Here is a 23,024-nt window from a genome sequence, read left to right on the forward strand (position 1 = left end):
TATCCAGGCTAGAATTCTTGGTTCCTCCCTCTGGGCGGAGCATCTCACAATGGGATGGTGAGTCATGTGGCAAGGTGCTGATGGGCCCATTAACAGAAGATAATCCAGAGTGGAGGAGGCAGGGAGCACTGCCTCACCTGGTTTCAACAGTTCATGAAGATGGTGATAGAATATACTTCAACCCAGGACACTTATTGTTTTGTTCCCATATCCATCCTTTAGAAAATAAGGAATGGATCCCAGCTCTTGAAAAAGGTGTGTAACAGTGGTCACCTATAATCAGCACAGAAAAAAGTCAGGTTTGTGTCAGCAGTTAAGCATGAGATAAAATGTTCTCTCTTCCCACAGACTAAATTCAACAATAATTGCTTTTAAATCTCATTCAAATCTATAATATTTGTCCAGGGACATTAAAAAAAAAGAACAATTAAAACTTTTGGATACATTATAAATCATAAGGAGAGGAAGCAAGGGGAATTCATATTACCATGAAATAAAATGGAAATGCTATACCAAAAAAAAAAAAAAAAAAAAAAAAAAAAAAAAAATCTGAAATAATGCAGATGGAAAAGGCACATGTGGTTTTCCTTTTTTTTCCCCCGGGTGATTGGTTGGGAACTTTCTTAATTTCCTTCATGTTAATTATTCTTACATTCCTGCTGCCACTACTGGCCATGAGCGAGGAGCTCCAGACTGTCAACAGCTCAGAGCATTTTTCCAGAAAATAATTTCCAAATCTTAAATTAAGTCTGGCTGTTACTTGGTTGAATTAAAAAAAAAATCTCATTTATCTTTTACTTATTTCAGCCTCTCTGAGGAGCTAATCATATGTGAGTATTTTGGGGTCTTGCATCTCATTTAATAAGGAATTAGTCTCTATGGGGTGAAGAAATAAGATGAATTAGGGACAAGAACAGGAGGAAATACAAAGCCTGTAGAAATTTCTAACTCAGAATAAAAATCTCTCTATCTGTAAAACTATATATCAAAAGCACATGTGGTATAATTTGAAAGTTAGCTCATCATTAGATCTGCATTTTACAATGAAGCATAAACTCATTTTTGCATAAACCATGAAGTATTGGGTCTTACTTTCAGATTACTAGAACTGAAAAATGTCTGGTTCAATTACTTATCTAGATTTTCTGCAGATGCTTCATAACCAATAAAAGTCACTTGTCAAAATGCAATTACATCGCCTCTCTGCCAGCATCAACATTTGTCCTTCTCTGCATTCCATTCTCTGTCTGGCTCTAATCCCTTTTTCTTTCACTCCTGTTTCTTTCTCTTACCCCTTATTAACCCACCAGACTGCAATAAATAGTTCACTGCACACTAGCATCCCAGCAGCATCAGCTGAAATGCTGTGAATGAGAGTGGCAGAAGAGCTGGCACACAGCTCCTCTCTGGGGCAGGAACTCCTAGCAAGGACTGGAATGCATGAGGACGACAGCAGAACTCCTAACTGCTCCTATTAAATCACCCAAATGAAACTGTCAAAGTCCCCAGATTGCCTGGTATGGGTCCAGAATACCAGTCCAGGTTTTAGAAGCAGAAAAGCCAACAACCATGACACCCAAAGGGAGTTCCTCTAAAGGTGTTAGCTCAAACTGACACAGTGACTGTAACCAGCATCAAAGAGAGCTCTGAGCTGGCTCTGGTACCTGACCAGGACACTGCAAAGCCTGAATGCCACTGTCCCCTGAGACTGTCCTCACTGCCAACCTCAACAGCACAGTGAGTTCCTAAAGCCACAGCATGCTTTGGAAAAAGAAAACAGGCCTATTGTACGTACTAGCAAACTGTGAGCCATCAACATTCCTTCAATAGTGATGAAGTGCCCCAGAGTGCATTGTGGAGGAAGGGGTAAGGGAAAAATCTTTTTTCCTGACTCTCCACAAGTTTTAGATTGCCTTCACTGCCCTCTCACACCCTTCGGGACAGGCAACACTGACTCAATGACTGGAGGGACAACTCATCTGGAGACCACTTGCCTGCAGGCTGGCAGATGTAATGTGAAAAGGGAAGAAAACTCCCCTTTTTGTAGGACAGGGAAAGATGCCAAGAATTTCAGGAGAGAGGCTCATCCAAAATAACTGCTCTGTCTGTATAAACATCTTCGAACCTCTGCAGCATAGGAAAAAAAAAAAGATATTTCAAACAATAGGAATCTGCTTAGCTTTCAGTATAGGCATCCCAGAACATGCTCATCTAAACAACTTTTAAGGATTTTTAGATTTTGTCACAGATACAGTATATGGAGAAAATCTACACTATTAAGACAGTTTTATTCTGCAATAAAATCCAAGTGTGTGATAAGAATTAGAATATATTCTATAAGTGATTGACTTTATAGAATCTTGCCAGTATTACTCTAATACATATATAGTGCAGAGATGCTTCTTAAAGCATTCAAAATCAACATTAAACCACATCACAGCAAAAACAAAAGCTTTTATAGTGGACTAATTTTCCCAAGATTTTATGAAGCAGATGTTTATACAAAAGTTCAAACTCTCAGGGCTACCTCCTAGCAGTCATTTAAAAAAATGAAGTTAAGCTACATTTGAGCTTATTTAAATGTCCTCAAATGCCCAGAAAAAAATAAGCAGGAAAGCTGAAGAACACTAATTAGATACTAGAGATGCTGATACACTGTGAATATGGAAAAATCCATTTACAAGACAGGTGAAGAACCAGACGACAGCTGCTCTGTGTTTATAATCTATAAGTAATCTTACTCATATGTGCCTAAATACTTTTGGATATTTATTTTTTGTCCACAATAATAGCCAGTTTCATTGAATGGAAACTGATTGTCTTACAAGAGCTAAAAAAATAGTGCATCTAAAAAAACCCCACCAACCAAAACCCTCTGTTCTTGTGTTGCAGTTATAACATGTCAGAACTGACTTTACACCTCAAGAAAGCCAGAGAAATGTTAACAGATTATTTTCTTAAAAACCTGTTAATCAAGCACCTAGCTTTCATCAGCACAAAGCCTACACTTGCTAACAATTTAGAAAGTATAAACTTCTTTAAGAGATTTGATTCAGCAAAGTACTTGAATGCGAAATCCAAATCCCTTGGTACTACAGCAACCTATACAAACAAATACACGTTTCTCCTCACCAATTCCTAGATATGACTAAAAGTAGAAGATATATATCTAAATGTCTAAAATCCCCTTCAAAATACTGAACTCACTAATATGAACCAATTTGCGAGAAGTGTTACATATAGTCAAGTGAAAACATTTTGACAGATTCTTTTAGAATGTGATTCAATTTTAGAGTAGCTTATTTGTCAAGTACAGCAAGTGCTGTGATTTAATAGGTTATTATTGTGTGTATTTAACCTTCTTCTCTGTGGTTTCAATATCTTCTTATGAGAAATTTATAGGAGAATTCTCAAAAAGCTTTGATTTCAGTCTTGTGGATTAAAAATTTATTTGGTAATACAGTATTACTACAATGGCCTTGAAATGCATTTATTTAAAGAATATTTTTCCCCACACATCCATCCATGTGCCTGGCACACAGGCACGAACATTAATGTTTTAGAAAGGCCCAGTTGTCCACCTAGCTTGCTGCAGCTGCAGAGGCCTCTCACATATAACCATAGCTGTACACGTGGTAATCAAACCAGCATCATCAGGAACTCCCTCTTTCAACAGCTTTGATAGAAAGCATGATCAATATAAAACATTAGAAGCAGACCTAATCTTTCCTTCCTCTGATATTTGTTCACATAATAACAGGCTACCTAGCAAGTACTTTATGTTTCTCTCTCCTGGATGTAGCTCAGCAGATGAGCAAAGCTGTGGGAGCTCTAAAATGATAGAGGATGGTAACGACTAAAACATAAAATAAAATTAAATTAAAAAAAAAAAAAAATTTGGGCACCAGAACTTAAGAGCTTACGCTCAGGGCTTATGAAACTTTTTCTGAGTAGATCCCAAATCTCTGGCACATCAGTGTGCTGCTATTCAAGGGTGCTGTAAAAACTCAAGGCAGAGTTTAAATCCTAGAAAAACTAAATAAACCGTACTTTAACACAGCAATTCCCAAATAATATAGATTTATAGAAAGAGGTTTAAAGATAAAACATCACTAGGTTCTCCTTTGTTTACTTTTGCTAACCAACTCTGACTGATAGTAAGATCTAAGGCAAATTTACCAGAAGAGAAGCCACTAGAAATGTCCTGAAGTACACAGAATATCATGCTGTGAAAAGGTGGCAATCCAGAATTGTCTGAGAATTAGGCTTCTAAAGAACATCTCAGAATTTACACTGTTTCTTTCACAAATAGAATTTTTTTGTGGGCAAATGTGGGAAACAAGTTGCTCCCTAAGATTGTGTCAAAGAATGCCGAGAGCATAAACAGAAAACTCCTCTGCCATGATGTTCCTGTTCTAAGAATAAGCAAAGCATGAATATTCTGAAGTTTTCTAATCTGGTATCCTTCTAGGGCTTTCTACTCATTGTAAGGTTTCTAATTTAAAAAAGAAACCAATCATATCTAACCTTTGCCTACACTATCATTAATTTGCTTTCTTTACAAACTAAAGGCACTGAAAGAATTCTTTTTAAAATGACGTTATTAATTTAATTCTCGTGGATATTTTACCTTTCTTGCACAAATTAGTTGCCTGCATTACTTCTAGTATCATCTCTGCTGAGAGGTGATCCAGTAGGTGAGTTATTTTTAATAATGCTTGGGGGTCAACTTTCTTTTGAATCTTCTGCAGCACTCACAGTCCTGACTGCAAGGAAGATGCATGTAGATCTGGTATGGTGTTGAAAGAATGCTACCAACTTAAAATTTATACTGAGCCACATCCAGGAAGTATGAGTTTCTTCTTACTTAAATCAGAAGGCAGAAAAAGAACAACCACAGCAGAAAGAGAGGAAGAGTACCAGGGAGGAGAATACAAGATTAAATGATGACTTGATGGAGATGAGCTAAGAACAGAGGATGAGAACAGCAAAACAGAACATGATCCAACAGGATTAGGAAAAGAAGCTAAGACAATAAAAACAAATGAACAAACCAAACAAAAACAAACTAAAAAACAGGGAAATTGAAATGTGGTAATGTGAGACAAAGCCAAAAAAATATTTCCTCACATTGCTTATTGGTTGTAAGGGTATTTTACAACCAAAATGAATGGAGGAAAGATGTACATATGTGTCCCATGCTCTGGAAGTAGATACATGGACACTGCCCTGCCTGAGGAAAAAAACTCCATCATCTAGAATAGCAAAGATTTTCCTATGGGGTGTCTCAATACCATGTCCTATTTATAAGTGCTGTCACCACAGTGTCGAAAAGTTACTGGTTTTCTTTTTTCCTAATTTGTCCCTGTCTTGGTTTGGGAAGGCAGGTATCTGCCAGGTAATAAAAAAAAAACAACAACTGCAGTTTCTTTTGGAATGGAGAGTATAAACCTCCCCCCCGTTTTTTTTTCTTTTTCAATTATAAACTACAATCAGAGGTTCTTAGGCAAAGATTTGAGAAATAGGAATAGCAGTTCTTTATTAGTATGTATTACAAAGCAAACAAACACAAAAAAACCCCACCAAACAACTACAGCATTAATAACAAATGAAAACAGTACCAAGAACCTTGAGGGCTTTGTTTCACAAAACCCAGGGCAGTTTGGTTTCGGTGTCCTTGCAGGATCCTCAGAGCACCAAGCTGAAACAGTGGAAAAGTCCCGGGCTGGTAGCTGGGATGGCAGGGTGTCTCAGAAGGCAGGGGCAGGATGTCTCGGCAGTGCAGGGGGTGCAGGGCCACACTGTAGCAAGAGTGCCGAAGAAGCCGAAGGCGAGGCAGGGCCATCCCAGCTCCCGCGGGGGACAGAGAAAACTCCGGATTCAGGCCGAACCGGTGATAGTAGATTTCCCAGGACTGGATCCCTTTGGCCACAGTGAAACTCTTCCAGCCAGCAACAGCCGTTCTCTCGTTCTCTCTCTCCCCGAACTCCAGAAAAAGAAGAGCCCACAGCTGCCTCAAGCTCTGTCTTATACCTGCATTATCTCCCCCTTCCAACTTTGTCCACCTCTTTGTTTCGGTTAAGTACTCTCAAGTATCCAACACTTGGTCTTATTGGTAACTTATGGGGAAAAAATTCTTTAGAGAAAGAAGGAACAAACCTAACCCCCAACAGTCCCAAAGGGTATTACTGTGAATATGGAGTTGGTTTATTTCACTTCAAGGTCTTGGAAAAAAACATGTACACTTACAGCATCCAAAGTCCTAAAGTAATTCAGCTGCAATATGAAAAACAGAAATGAAGTATGTATATAATTTAAATGAAGGAATTTTTCCATTGCAATCCATTTTAAGAAGATGCTTTTCTTCACATAGGTTGGACTTGGACTTGATTTTGGAGGTCTTTTCCAACCTTATGATTCTGTGAGACCATCCTGAAATTAACACCTTCAAGAAATTCCAGGACATCAGGTATGTTTGCATTATCAAATAGTGAGATGCAAAGGAGGGGTAGGGGATGGATGTGCTGCACTCCATTATGGTGTCAGGTCCCCACAGCCACCCTGTATCTTTACCCACTATGAAGTTGAGCAGGCACAACGCAAACTGATACCCAAAAGAACCGCAGGGACCTGCAGTTCTTCTCCCAGCTCTCAGCATCACAGACAATGCCATCACAGAGAGGCTGTGCCATTCTGACAGCATGCTCAGCACAGCTTTCAGCCTGGTTTATGTGAGGAGAGGTGGCACATGTCAATCTGCATGATGAGCCATCCAACATGTTAAATATTGCTCTGACACCAATCCTGTCTATGAGGTTTAACCAATGACTGCTTCAGCTTTCTCTTGGTGAAAAGCAATGACTTATCCCACAAGAAGAAATATGGACCAGTAGGAAGTACTAGACAAAGTAACTATGTCACTTGATAGGTTTTGAGAAAACGGTAATTCTGTTCTGAGTAGTTCTGTAAGACTTCACACACTCAGAAGTCTCTCTGCCTGCAGAAAGATCCAAGGACATCAGTATATTCTTGAAGTCACAAAATATATGTACAACAACCATGTAGAAGATAAAATTAGATGAACTACAGGATTACCTTGGAGGCTGTAACAAATTAGGACCCAAAGACACAAACCACTGAGAGGCAGAAGCTTCTGTGGGTCATGCAAATCTCAGAGTTGAACAAAGTACTATCAACATTAAGAACTAAATAGAAGGTTTCCTTGGTAAAGTATTCAGCTGGTTTCCTTCATCTCTGTAGGAAATAGACAGAAAATTCCACAGATACTGAAGGGTTTGATTTGCAGCCTTGGGCAAAGCTCAGATTGATGTAATAATAAAGGTGCACAGGCATTAAGCAGAGAAATTATAAATTTATGTTCCTATAGTTGCAAGTGAGAGTATGCTGTAAATATGTAAGGAACTGTATTAGGTAAGATGGTGAAGGGTTTTATAGTGTAGTAATATATTTTATAAAGTAAACTAAGAATTTAAATGTTATAATAGAAGCCTATGTGTGTACATCAGATAGAAAAATATTTGGTAAAAGTAGACACAGTGTGGCAAAATTAAGCAAAGGTGATAGGTTAGAAAAACAAAATAAACATCTGTGGCAACTTTCCATTGGATCAGAATGTTATATGTTACCTTGTAACAAAGAAACTTGTGAATACTTTTGAGCTATGGCTAACTTCTTACTCCTCTAAAATCTCATGGCCTCTGAGGCTGATGTTTATCTGAGTAATAAATTGTTTTTAGCCTGCCAGGGGTCCCGTCTCTTCATTAAGGCATTGATAATGCATCTCTACTTTCCAGTGCATATTAAGAGATGCTAAATGAATATCCAACTTAGATCAGTTAACTTCTTTGTTTTCCCTCTGGAATTATTAAGGAAGTGTCAGTGCCTAAGAAATGTTGCTTAAGAGATTCAAGTAAAGTCCTGACCAAATATGAAGCTTTGTTCATCCTCTTCCTGTGGTCCTTTTCAAAAGAGGACGTTAGAAAAACCTTTTGGGAAGCACAATAAAGAACATGCAAGCAATAACAGAGCTGATAAATAATTTATGAAAAATATGAAGGGATAATATTCCCAAATGCCAATCCATTAACATAATAAATACACTCCATTTTAACCCACACAATTAGAAACTAACATATGCAATCAAGTAGGAAGATGTGAATTATGATGGCAGAAAGCAAGCAACCATGAAGCCCTTCAGCCAGTTTCCTTAGGAGGGATATTTCTCAGAGGGAAAATGGGATTCTGCCTACCTAATGCAATACAACTAGTGGATGAATTCAAGTGCCTTGAGAAATAGCCTGAATGGTCACATGAATGGAACTTTTCCTGCCTTTACGTATCTGTTAAATGGTGATTTTCACACAACATAAATTCTTTGTTGAGTATCTTTAGTCTTGCATGTTTAAGAATTATTAAAATTCACTGAACTTTACACAGTTAGTCATGACATCTTTTAATTATTTTTCCTCTGCCTTTTCCCCTGCCCAACATTCTGATTTTAATACATTTAAAAACTCTAATAAACCAGAAGTGTACACAAACTTAAAGTGGTTAAAGGGATTTTGTGTGACCTCCAGTACTTAGTGAGTAAAACAAGTTAACCTAGGAAAAGGACAGGAATCCCATGACAGTCTAGAACTGAAATTAGTACTTTGTTGGTATATTCAGATTCTGAGGTTTGCCAGTAGAAAGCCTGATCAAGGTCTACTTAAACCAACAAAGAGGTTGCATCCTTTAGAAACATTTTGGATCTGTTTATTCTCAGTGAAGAAAGAACAAGCCCATTTCTCAATTAAAAAAAGAAAACACTGTTCCTAAACAGAACAAAATCGAGCAGTCCTCTACATTTGCCAGTGAGAATTGGCTTGACAGAAATACATCAAGGATTTTACTAACAAAGCAATAAAACCAAACAAACTCTGATAGCAAGCTGCAAGAAGTAGTAGAAATCCTACTAATCCTAAAAAAAAATTAAAATCCTGTAAGGTGCATATTTCCACTGTACAAGTATAAGGTCTGTAAGCTTGTTTGAATTATTTAAAACTGACTGAGCTTTCTTTCAGAAAGAACCTCACAAGAACTCAAGAGAGAATCAGGGACAACGTCACGCAAATAGACTTGAGCTCCTTCCTGCTTACAGTTAATTATTTAGCTGCAGTGTCAAACAGTGTCCTGGGTTGAAGTATATTCTATCACCATCTTCATGAACTGTTGAAACCAGGTGAGGCAGTGCTCCCTGCCTCCTCCACTCTGGCTTGTCCTCTGTTAATGGGCCCATCAGCACCTTTGCTGCACAGCTCACAGATAACCCCCTCCTGGACTACCTCCTGTTAATGGGCCCATTAGGCCTTATCACATGACTCACCATCCCATTGTGAGATGCTCCGCCCAGAGGGAGGAACCAAGCATTCCAGCCTGGATATAAGCTGAGACTCTGAACACCAGAGGGGCGCTTACCCACTGGATTCCCAGAGGACCCGAGCTACCAGACCTTTCTATAGGATCACTGCTTCAGGAAGACCACCTCACCTGGACTGCTTCCATCACTCCACTCAGGTTGTATTCTGACTCTGTCGGTGGTCTTTTGTATTATTGCATCTATTTTATTTTACTTTCTTTCCTTTTTTTCCTATTAAATTGTATCTCTGACTTGGAGCCTCTCATTTGTTTTGCTTTCAAAACACTACATTTTTGGCACCCAACGTGCGGCACAAGGCACTGAGAAAAGTCAAAATTACAATTTTGTATTGAAGAAGACACCTGTTCGCTATGATGCTCAACATGCTTACATGTGTCTTATATCTGTCTCTCTATATTTTTCCACAACTGGGGCACTATCTGCCAGTCTTAATGCTCCTGTGTAGACCAGGATATGGTACTAAAATTGCTTTATTGGTCTATTATGTCCATTGCTGGATAAACTCCGAGGCAATGAACATCATTCAGAATATACACCCAGTTTTATTTTTTTGTTCTGGTCTAGGATGCTACATCTGGGGCCTCAACAATCTCACCCAGCCCCTGTGGGGAGGGGTGAAGAATGATTTTTTCCAGCTTTTCAGGCATGACACAGCAGTTTTTGAAAATATGGAGTACCCTCTGGATGCCAAGGACAGCATGATGTTGTTGTTAGTCCTGCTTTGTCTTCTCTGCAGGGCCCGCACCATGCTTAGAATCAAAACACTACATGGTGTGATACAGCGTGTTCTGAAGGAAGAGGAAGAGGGAAAAAGAAGCAGAGCAACAGAATCAGTGCCTACACAGAGTGTCACAGAGGCAAAAGGAACCAAAGGCAAGGCAACAGTGTCCTCATCCACACAGACCGTCACAGATGAGAAAGAAGCCAAAAGTGAGGCAACAGTGCCCACATCTATGCAGACTGCCACAGAGGAGAAAGGGACCAAAGGTGCCATCAGCATCTCCACACAAACCATCACTGAACCGGAACAGCCTAAACCAGTAGCAGTTGCCCCCGTTCAGAAAAAGAAATCAAGGACCAAATCAGTCCGCGTAGTGACTGATGAGGGTGCAGCAGGACCTTCACACCCAGCAGAAGAGACAGAGCCAGAAATCATCACTCGCTCTCTGTCTCTGGGTGAGCTGTGTGACCTGCGAAGGGAATTCACCCGCCAGACCAACGAGTCCATCCTGACCTGGCTGCTCCGCATCTGGGACGCTGCAGCCAATGACACCATTCTGGATGGAAGTGAGGCCAGGCAACTGGGATCACTGTCCCGGGATGTGGTCATTGATCAGGGGATTGGGAAAACCCAAGAACCTCTCAGCCTCTGGCAGCGACTGCTAACAAGTGTGAAGGATAGATACCTTTGTAAAGAAGACCTCCAAGTGCACCAAGGAAAATGGAACACAATAGAACAAGGTATCCGATGCCTGAGGGAATTGGCTGTTTTGGAGATAATTTTTTCAGAAAATGAGAGATTTCCTAAAAACCCAGATGGTGTCCAGTGCACATCACGGATGTGGCTGAGATTTGCACGACTTGGACCCGAGATGTACTCACGTTACCTGGCAACACTGCAATGGAGGGAAGGTGAGGACAGGGTAGGTGTCTTGGCTAATAAACTAAGAATTTACGAGGACACTGTCACTGCCCCAGTTCGTACCCATGTCTCGTCTGTGGAAACAAGACTGGCTGAGCAAGTCCGGAGCTTGATTGAAGAAGGCCATCAGAAACTGAAAAAAGAACTTAAGGAAGAAATTTACCATATCCCACCAGAGCCGATGAGAGTCTCTGCCATTAGGAGGAGGCACTCCCCAGCCAGGGAGAGAGGATACACACCACGAGGTAACCTCTGGTCTTTTCTTCGGGAGCATGGAGAAGACATGAGGAAGTGGGATGGAAAACCCATCTCCTCCTTAGCAGCCCAGGTACGTGAACTGAAAAGAGAAACACCTACCACAGAGAGCCCATCTAGAATCAATGTTGCTCCGGTCTCTCATGCACAGGACTCCAGACGGTACAGGGATGATGATATGACTGATCCTCTTGAAGGAACCTCAGAAACATATTTACAAGAAGAGAGCAATGTATGCCATGACCAGGAATAGGGGGGCCCTGCCTCTAGCCAGGTAGAGGAAAGGGACAATTGGATCTACTGGACTGTGTGGATCTGATGGCCTGGAACATCTGACCCACAAAGATATAAGGCTCTGGTTGATACCGGTGCTCAGTGTACTCTGATGCCATCAAGGTATGTGGGAGCGGAACCCATTTCCATTTCTGGGGTGACAGGAGGATCCCAGGAGCTGACTGTACTGGAAGCTGAAGTAAGTCTAACTGGGAACGAATGGCAGAAACACCCCATTGTGACTGGTCCAGAGGCCCCATGCATTTTGGGCATAGACTATCTCAGAACTGGGTATTTCAAAGACCCAAAAGGATACCGCTGGGTTTTTGGCATAACTGCTCTAGAGACAGAAGGCATCAGACAACTGAATTCCTTGCCTGGACTCTCAGACGACCCCTCTGCTGTGGGACTACTGAAAGTTGAAGAACAACAGGTGCCGATCGCCAGAGCAACAGTGCACCATCGGCAATATCACACCGACAGAGACTCTATGGTCCCCATCCATAAGATGATTCGTGACCTGAAGAGCCAAGGGGTGGTAAGCAAGGCTTGTTCACCCTTTAATAGCCCTATATGGCCTGTGCGTAATTCCAGTGGAGAATGGAGACTGACAGTGGATTACTGTGGCCTGAATGAAGTCACACCACCACTGAGCGCTGCCGTACCAGACATGTTGGAGCTTCAGTATGAGCTGGAATCCAAGGCAGCAAAATGGTATGCGACCATTGATATTGCAAATGCCTTTTTCTCCATTCCTCTGGCAGCAGAATGCAGGCCTCAGTTTGCCTTCACCTGGAGGGGCGTGCAGTACACCTGGAACCGACTGCCCCAGGGGTGGAAGCACAGTCCCACCATTTGCCATGGACTGATCCAGGCTGCACTGAAAAAGGGTGAGGCTCCAGAACACCTGCAATACATTGACGACATTATCGTGTGGGGAAACACAGCAACAGAAGTCTTTGAGAAGGGAGAGAAGATCGTTCAGATTCTCCTGAAGGCCGGCTTCGCCATCAAGAGGAGCAAAGTCAAGGGACCGGCTCGAGAGATCCAGTTTCTGGGAGTGAAGTGGCAAGATGGACGGCATCAGATTCCCACCGAAGTCATCAATAAGATCACTGCAATGTCTCCACTGACCAACAAGAAGGAAACACAAGCTTTCCTAGGTGCCATAGGCTTCTGGAGGATGCACATTCCCGAGTATAGCCAAATCGTGAGCCCTCTCTACCTGGTTAGCCGCAAGAAGAACGATTTCCACTGGGGCCCAGAACAGCAGCAAGCTTTCGCCCAGATCAAGCAGGAAATCGCTCATGCGGTAGCCCTTGGCCCAGTCAGGACGGGATCAGAGGTGAAGAATATGCTTTACTCTGCAGCCGAGAGCCATGGTCTGTCATGGAGCCTTTGGCAGAAGGTGCCGGGTGAGACTCGGGGACGACCACTGGGATTCTGGAGCCGAAGCTACAGAGGATCCGAAGCCAACTACACTCCCACAGAGAAGGAAATCTTAGCCCCCTATGAAGGAGTCCAAGCCGCCTCAGAGGTGATTGGTACTGAAGCACAGCTGCTTCTGGCACCTCGACTACCGGTGCTGGGGTGGATGTTCAAGGGAAAGGTTCCTACCACACATCATGCCACCGACACCACGTGGAGTAAATGGATCGCCCTGATCACGGAGCGCGCCCGTATTGGAACCCTGAATCGCCCTGGGATTCTGGAAATTATAACAAACTGGCCTGAAGGTGAGACCTTTGGATTATCCTCTGAAGAAGAGGAGGAGCAAGTGACACGGGCCGAGGAAGCCCCACCATACAATGAGCTACCGGAGAGTGAGAGACAATATGCCCTTTTCACCGACGGTTCCTGCCGAATTGTAGGTGCTAACCAGAAATGGAAAGCTGCTGTATGGAGCCCCACACAACGAGTTGCACAAGCTACCGAGGGAGAAGGTGGATCGAGTCAGGTCGCAGAGCTTAAAGCTGTCCAGCTGGCTTTGGATATTGCTGAACGAGAGAAGTGGCCAAGGCTCTCTCTCTACACTGACTCGTGGATGGTAGCTAATGCTCTGTGGGGATGGCTGGACCGCTGGAGAAAGGCCAACTGGCAGCACAGAGGGAAACCCATCTGGGCTGCTGAGATTTGGCAGGACATTGCCACCCGAGTAGAAAGGCTGACCGTGAAGGTTCGACACGTGGATGCGCATGTACCCAAGAGTCGGGCTAATGAAGAACATCATAACAACGAGCAGGTGGATCGAGCTGCCAAGGTGAAAGTATCACAGGTTGATCTAGACTGGCAGCACAAAGGAGAATTATTCCTAGCTCGTTGGGCTCATGATGCCTCTGGTCATCAAGGGAGAGATGCAACATATCGATGGGCTCGTGACCGAGGGGTGGACATTACTATGGACAGCATCTCCCAGGCTGTCCATGACTGCGAGACCTGTGCTGCAATCAAACACGCCAAGCGAGTGAAGCCTCTGTGGTATGGTGGACGATGGTCAAAGCATAGGTATGGGGAAGCCTGGCAAATTGACTACATCACCCTTCCCCAAACCCGCCAAGGCAAGTGCTACGTGCTCACCATGGTGGAAGCAACCACTGGATGGCTGGAGACCTACCCTGTGCCTCATGCTACTGCCCGGATGTAGTGGTTTGAAAGCAAAACAAATGAGAGGCTCCAAGTCAGAGATACAATTTAATAGGAAAAAAAGGAAAGAAAGTAAAATAAAATAGATGCAATAATACAAAAGGCCACTGACAGAGTCAGAATACAACCTGAGCGGAGTGATGGAAGCAGTCCAGGTGAGGTGGTCTTCCTGAAGCAGTGATCCTGTAGAAAGGTCTGGTAGCTCGGGTCCTCTGGGAATCCAGTGGGTAAGCGCCCCTCTGGTGTTCAGAGTCTCAGCTTATATCCAGGCTGGAATGCTTGGTTCCTCCCTCTGGGCGGAGCATCTCACAATGGGATGGTGAGTCATGTGATAAGGCCTAATGGGCCCATTAACAGGAGGAAGTCCAGGTGGGGGTTATATGTGAGCTGTGCAGCAAAGGTGCTGATGGGCCCATTAACAGAAGATAAGCCAGATTGGAGGAGGCAGGGAGCACTGCCTCACCTGGTTTCAACAGTTCATGAAGATGGTGATAGAATATACTTCAACCCAGGACACTGGAACACCATCTTGGGCCTGGAAAAGCAGGTCCTGTGGAGACATGGCACCCCTGAGAGAACTGAGTCAGACAACGGGACTCATTTCAAGAATGGCCTCATAAGCACTTGGGCCAGAGAACACGGAATAGAATGGATATACCATAGACCATATCATGCACCAGCTGCCAGGAAGGTGGAACGCTGCAATGGACTGCTTAAAACTACCCTTAAGGCACTTGGCAGAGGGACCTTCAAAAATTGGGAACTGAACTTAGCGAAGGCCACCTGGATGGTCAATACCCGAGGGTCCATCAATCGAGCTGGTCCTGCTCAGTCTGAATCCTTGCACACAGTGGATGGAGATAGGGTCCCTGTGGTACACATGAGAGGTATGTTAGGAAAGACTGTTTGGATTAATCCCAGCTCGGGCAAAGGCAAACCCATCCGTGGGGTTATCTTTGCTCAAGGATCTGGTTACACTTGGTGGGTGATGCAAAAGGATGGGGAAACCCACTGTGTACCACAAGGAGACCTTATTTTAAGTGAGAACTGTGCGTAGGTTTTCATTATATATATGTGTGTGTGTGTGTGTAGTTTAAGGAAGGTATTGATTTGGGATGATGTAGATGGTAATAGAATAAGGGGTGGATAATGTCCTGGGTTGAAGTATATTCTATCACCATCTTCATGAACTGTTGAAACCAGGTGAGGCAGTGCTCCCTGCCTCCTCCACTCTGGCTTATCTTTTGTTAATGGGCCCATCAGCACCTTTGCTGCACAGCTCACAGATAACCCCCTCCTGGACTTCCTCCTGTTAATGGGCCCATTAGGCCTTATCACATGACTCACCATCCCATTGTGAGATGCTCCGCCCAGAGGGAGGAACCAAGCATGCCAGCCTGGATATAAGCTGAGACTCTGAACACCAGAGGGGCGCTTACCCACTGGATTCCCAGAGGACCCGAGCTACCAGACCTTTCTATAGGATCACTGCTTCAGGAAGACCACCTCACCTGGACTGCTTCCATCACTCCGCTCAGGTTGTATTCTGACCCTGTCGGTTGTCTTTTGTATTATTGCATCTATTTTATTTTACTTTCTTTCCTTTTTTTCCTATTAAATTGTAACTCTGACTTGAAGCCTCTCATTTGTTTTGCTTTCAAACCACTACAAACAGAAAACTAGACATAAGTCATATTCTTGTTATGAAGATTAAACAAAAGAGTAAGTATAATTAGCAAAATTATAAATATCAGAGCAATTTTCCCATTCCAGCAATAAAGAGAAAGCCTGTAGAAAAAGGTCTGGTTTCTTTTCTTCCAGGTTAACCAACAACTGAAAAAAATGCAAAAAACACGAATAATTCAGGATTTTACTTTCTTTGTGTAAAAAAACACCCTACCTGTAAATTCAAACGAATTGCCCATTCACTGAAAAGTCAACCCATTTACTTTCAGAATAGCAAATGGAGGACATAATTTCCTTTTAGATGACTGCATTGTATGTCTGTTCTGCATCCTGTTGAACATGCAGTGAAGAACTTCCTGGCATAAACATCTCAGCCCCTACCCCAAAGGCGTGAACAGCCCTGGCAAGAGCCTTCTCCGTCTCCAATTTTGCTTTTCTAAGTAAGTATTCTTGCATAGACAAGACTGTCAAAAGTTAGCACAACATATTAAACAATAGATGAGGATAATTAGATGACATTCCAACACCAATTTTTGCAACTCCAGTGAAAGGAGAGGAATAGAGTGACAAGGTCTCTGATGCTTTTGTTGCCTAATTCTATAAAGCCATTTACTCACTTTCAAACATCTACCAAGAGTAAAATGGAACAGCATTGTAATGATAAATCGTTGCCTTTGTTTTTTCCTGCAGCATTGAGATGCACACAGGATCCAAGATAGCAGATTTTAACAGCAGAGAAAGCCAGAGAAACGGGTTCAGTAATACTCTTACTTCCTTTGATTGCACTCACTACACTTTGTTTCTCTACAACATTTGGAAAAAACTTAAGTTTTCACAATCATAATTTTAATCTGGTTTGGAAGTATCTGTACTCCTATGAACCAAGAGAGTCAGTAAACACCTGAGACAGTGTTTCAATAACAGAATTCCTTGAGATAAAGCCTGTTAGCTACGTCAGGTAAACAGTAAGTTTTAACAGCAACCAATAGAACTCTCAAAGGTTTTATTTGTTGTTTAAAACCAAAGAGAAGTAAAACCGTGTTTTGGCCAAGGTTGTGGGCACCTAAAAGGTCAAAGAACACTTTAATAAACAAAGATTAGGGGCTTCCATCCTCCTAATGTGCCCCCATGCAAAGTGTTGCAGGAAGGAAGGAATGACAGAGGATTCCAGCATATCTGTATCAAATGGCAGCTCCTTCAGGCAGGAAAGGCAGGCAGCCCACAACCCACTTCACAGTCAGTGTTTCATCTGCATCACAGACGGCTCAGAGGTACTTACATTATAGATAATGAAGGAATGGTGACTGCCCAGGAAAGTCTCCTGTTGCAAACTGCCTGCAAGCCGTCCCCTTGTGAATCCTCTGCTTCTCACTGTCAAAGGCTAATGGGCTCAATCATTTCAGCTATACATAAAGTAAGGCAACCAAAACTTATTGGCACATTGACAGAGAGAAAGAGTTCTAAATGACCTAAAATACAAATGGGGAGTGGAGGAGAGATAAAAATTATAAACTCTTTATGCTGTTTCTATCATTTTTCTTTGTGCATTGCTTAAAAACAAATGTCCTGTAGAAACACACATGGATATTCTTTTCCTATCAACACAACAGGCAGACTCCTGGGCATAAAGGGACTGTTGCTCCATTTTACCCATAGAGAAACACAAAAAGGCCATCAGCTTCTGAATTTGAGTCACATAACGCCAGGAGCTGCAGCGAGTCAAATGTCCCCTACATTTCCTATGGGGGACTCACAAAAATGATTCCGGTCTGTAACTTTTCACTTTACTTCATGATTCCAGAGGATGAACTGTGCTCAGATCAGCAAGGGAAAGCACATAAGCATATATGAGGCAAGAGAATGGCATTTCAATTTTCCTTTTGACCTCAATCAAATAAAAAGCATCTTTCCATTAACAAAGCAGCTTGTTGGAACATCAATGTCCGTGCCTAAGGCCCTGACCCTGGAAAAGGGACTCTGCCCGCTAAAAGTCCTAACAGGTCGGGGTTTCTCCCAGATGCAAGCTGCCACAAGTTGGCACCTTGGATTCCCTTGGAGTGCCAAACCCCTCCTACAAACTGACATCAGGAACCTGGCGGGCTGAGTTTAGCTTTCATTGGTAAAAGGTCATCAGTCATACCCACGTCCCTGTCCCCAGCACTGGGCTTCTGTCAGCTAGAACTGTGAACGGATCAGGATTTTACCCAGATGCAAGTTGCTACAAGTTGGAAGCCTGGCTGCCCTTGCATCGCCACACTTGAGTGGACACTTACTTCTCCTCCCTACCTCCCCAACTCACCCCATCTCCTTGGCTGTTACCCATGCCTACCTGGATTATTCCTTCAAATTGAGAAGATTGAGGTTTCATCACAGAGTCCTGCAAAGCTCTTGAAGGGCTCACAAGAGAGTCAAACGAGGTCTGTCATCTGGTTTGGTGAGGGGAGCTCAGCATCATGCAAGCTGACCACCTCCAACACACCATAAGCGATGCTTGGTGTTGCACCAGCAGGTGAGACTTGAAGAATCACTACTGCTTTGTCCAGCAATCACTGCTCCCCTTGCGTACTTCACCTTGACTGCTGATATCCCGTTTCATTTTCTGAAAATAAAGACCAAGAACAGTGATGTAACATAGTCACCACAAGAACAGACTAAAAAAACTCCACCATACTACAACCTACCAGCAAACAAGCCGCACTACACTCTTTTCACTAATAGTTCTTACCACATCATGAAAATGGATCAAAAATAAAAAACAACCATATAAAATCCCACACAACAAATCACAAAAACTTGTAAAAAAGATAAATCAAACCAACTTACTAAACTCAAAACTTTATAACTGACCCTATACCTGACTAAAAGAAATAACATATGCTAACGCATAAATAATCACCAATACTCTATAAATTTAACTAAAAACCCAAACTAATTAACATGAAAAATCTAAACTACTTAAAAATAAAAGAATATCGCTACCCCAAATAACTACCTAGAAAACCCACCATATCAATACCCATGTTCCCCAAAATAAAAGTTATATAAAACACCAGAACAACAAACAAATCAAATTGCAAAGAATAATAATACCATAAATAAACTGACATTAACACCACCAAAAAATCTTTCCTAACTCAATAAACCCATAATGCCTCAAGCCATCAAAACAAAAATACCACCTATAAATACTCACAAAACCAAAAGATCAGTTTAACCATAAACAATAGCTCCCAAATTATCCATAACTATAAAACATATACTGAAATCAAACAAGCCAAATAAATAAACTCCTATAATACAATAAACAATAATTTAATAAATATTTTAAAAATCCTAACAAATTAACTACATTACACTACCTCAAACCCACCAAAATAAACACTACATACCATAATAAAAACCACCACTAAATAACTAAAAGTATACCCTATACCTCACATTACAGCCCATTACACCATTGTAAATTTTAGAAAACATAGCCTTTAAAAATATAATACCCCACAAAAAAAATTCAACAAAACTCAGTTGAAAAACAACCTGACCAACACCTTAACTAAGAAATATAACATTAAATAAATAGACCATATTCCTTATCATACACCATCTACAAACAAAATAGAACTACACAGTAAGTTATTAAGAACCACCTTAAAACCACTAAACAGAAAAAAAAACTTTCAAAAATTAAAAACTGCATCTAACAAAACACCCAAACCTCCACTAGCCAAGTTGGCCCTACCCTATCTCAATCCCTACATACAATAAACAAAACTTTAATAACACATATGAGAAGTCTATTTAGAAAACGCTACTGAAATTAATTCTACCTCCAATACAAACAAACCCATCCGTAAAGTTATCTTCACTCAAAAACCAAATTACACATAATAAATAATACCAAAAAATAAAACAAAACACTATGTTCCACCAAAGAATATAATGTTGAATTAAAACCACATATAAATACCACTATTTAATAAAATCCCAGGTGGAGGGGGATTCCCCCCCAATTTAAACACAGATAATAAGAGAAGAGGAGTTTCTTCCCTCCATTTAAACCTCTTTTTTCCTCATAACCGTCATATTTTTTTCTGGAGGCACCGGGGAGGGTGCTGGCAAGATGAAATTGAAAAGGGAAAGGAGAAAAGTCCCCCCTAGAAACCTACACTGGCTCACCTACTGCTGCTGCCTGGCATAAAGGTTTGTCTCTTGGCACTTCCTGTAAGCAATGCTCCACATCCAAGTGCATCCAAAGCCAACGAGATAATCCCACCATCATTCCATGAGACACCCCCAGGAGCCAACCATGAGCCCCTCTCCTCCAGCAGCTCCATGCCAAAGTGAACAGAGGGAGACTCCCTCACAAGCAGCCCTCAGCAGGAGCCGCCTCCTCATAATCCTCACAGCTCACACCTGGGGCTGCTCTGAGCCCTCATCATCCTCACATCTCACACCTGGGGCTGCTGCCACTCTGAGTGGAGGCAGGGGCAGAAGGGACTTGCTGCTCATTCCCTGGATAGTTCATTGTCTGCACCTCACACACTGGGGCACTGGACTTTCCTTGCTACAGATAAGGACCCCTCTTTTCCTGCAGGTACCCAAGGCTGAAATCGGGATTCCAGCTCCAAAATTCCGTGTATGTGTGGTTCATAATTCCTAAGGAAATTCCCCAGCAATCATTACCCTTCATTTACAATTTTGGGAGAGGGGGTGGGTGGGGGCTGTTTTTCGGCTGTCACTTTCTGTCTGTTCACACTACAGAAGTGACATGACCCCTTCTGCTTCCCCCTCTCCCACCCCCGGTCTGGAGGAGAGGGCCCAGGGGAAGGGGCTGGGACTGAAGGGAGGAAAGGTCCCTCCTCTGCCCTGTCCCCCTCCCCCCGAGGGGCCTCACCCAAGGACCCTCTCCTCCAGAGGGAGCCGCTCCTAACCCCCCAGCCCGAGACCCCCTCCTAAGGAGGAGGCCCTCCCTAACGCGCAGCCCCCCCACCGCAGGACCCTTCTCTTCTAAGGAAGGGGGACCCCAGCCCCTCAGGGGACACCCGAGTGTGATGCGGGGACAGACAGAGCCCCAGGTGTGTCGGGCGGTGCTTGTGAACTGCACGGGGGGACAGCCGCTGAGCAGGCCCGGCCTCGTGTGGGGCTCCAGCAAGGGTGGGGGGTGCCAGATTCCGGCCCTCTGGGCTTTATTCTCCTGTGTTCTGAGCCCCGTGGATGTGGGAGGAAGAGGGAAAGTGGAAGACGGGAAGAGAGGAGAGCTAGCAGGGATGAGAGGGAGGTCGGGGTTTGTAGGGAAGCCAGAGGGGAAGGGAAAAGAAGGGTGTGGGGGAAGAGGGCGGGTGGACAGGAGGGGGAGAGGAGGAACGGAAGGGGGTAGCAGGGTAAGGACAGGAGAGGAAGCAGTGGGGGGGTTGGGTTTGGAGGGAAGAGGAGGGGAGGGCTTCGGGGACAAAGAACAGGAATACAGGGAAGAGGAAGGAAGGTTAGAGGGAGTGACAGGAAGGGAGGCCAAAATCGGAGGGAAAGGGGTCGGCTTTGGGGAGAAGAGGAAAAGGGGGGAAAGGGAGAGAAAGAAGGGGAATACGGGGAAGGGGGGGGGACAGGAGGGGACGCCAAATCCCGTCCTGTCCCGAGCTCCGAGCCCAGAGAAAAGATTCCCATCCGCAACGTGCCCAGAGTGAGCAAATGGCTAGCGAGGCGATTTTCATGGATTAAATCACTTCGGCCCTGCCCCACGCAGCCGCCTTGGGGCCCCGCGCACCTGAGCCGAGCCCGGGACCCGCCCCTGAGGCTGCACTCCCGGCACCGCCCGGCCCCGCCCCCGGCCACCTCCCGACTCTGCCTCACACATCCTCGGCTCCGCCCCGAGCCCGGCCCGGCCCCCCACCCTGTGCAGGACGCTGCGTTTGGTGGAGCTCAGCTCGGCTCGGCTCAGTTCGGTGCCTCTCGCAGGGTTCGGCTAAACTCTGTTTGGTTCGGCTAATCTCGCCCAGATTCGGCTCTTCGGCTACACTGGGCTGTCATCGGCTGAACTCAGCAAGATTCGGCTACACTGAGGTAGATGCGGCTCTTCGGCTATTCACGGCAATAATTGGCTGTATTCATCTTTTTTCAGCTACACTCATGTAGGTTCAGCACTTCAGGCGAGCTCGGCTCGGTTCAGATGCACTCGCTGCCGCTCGCTGTGTTCGACCAATCTCGGCTCGCCTCCCTGAGGGAGGCGCGGGCCGGGCCAAGGCGCCGCACGGGAAATCGGAGCCACCTCACGTTAAACATACAAAGCTCGGTGTTTTCCTGCTGCTGAGTCCCGCAGGTGGCCCGGCTATCGCACGGACACAAACAGGAGCGCAGGGTCGGGCAGGAGCTCACTGGGCAGGAGCTCACTAGGCAGTGACTACACTCGCGCTAATTAATGGGCACGAGAGCAGGCGGCGTAGTTCGGTTGAGCTCGGTGCCGCTTGGCTCGGTTTGGCTGCACGCTGCCCAGTTCACTTAAACTCGGCTCGGTTCGGCCGAACTTGGCTAGATTCGGTTAAACTCAGCTAGATTCGGCTCACAGATTTCCTCATGTCAGCCGCTAGTAATTCTACATGACACAAATTGTAGCCTCGAAAGGGCTTGGGGGTTTTTAAAGAAATATAATTTTTAACTCAAGTCTTGGTACAGAGAGTTGATGGCTCCTTTAGGACAAGGATATTTACATGTAGAAGCAATTCCCTTATTTGCATCTCATTTTTATTTACTCCTTCCCTGAAAATTCAATACATATCACAAAGAAATGTGCAGTTCTGGTTTTATCCTGTACAGTATTTGCACAAGGGACCTGGGCACAGGACGCAGTCATGAGTCAATTGAATAAATCCTGGTTTACATTTCAAAGGTTCTCGTTCTGGCACTGCATGTTTGCAGATGTGGGCTGGCATGTTCAACTACCCTCATGGCCACATTCAAGAACAACTTATCAGATTTTGCACATATACTCAAATAAGCAGAAAATCCTTTGGGGTTTAGTTCCATCTCTCACCTGTTCCAAGTGGAGGGAAGATAGGCTTTTGTTGCACATCACAGCAGCACTGATGGATCAGA

This window comes from Chamaea fasciata, unplaced genomic scaffold, assembly GCF_029207755.1.
Source record: "Chamaea fasciata isolate MVZ Bird 193981 ecotype frontalis unplaced genomic scaffold, bChaFas1.0.hap1 SCAF_7, whole genome shotgun sequence".
NCBI lineage: Eukaryota > Metazoa > Chordata > Aves > Passeriformes > Sylviidae > Chamaea > Chamaea fasciata.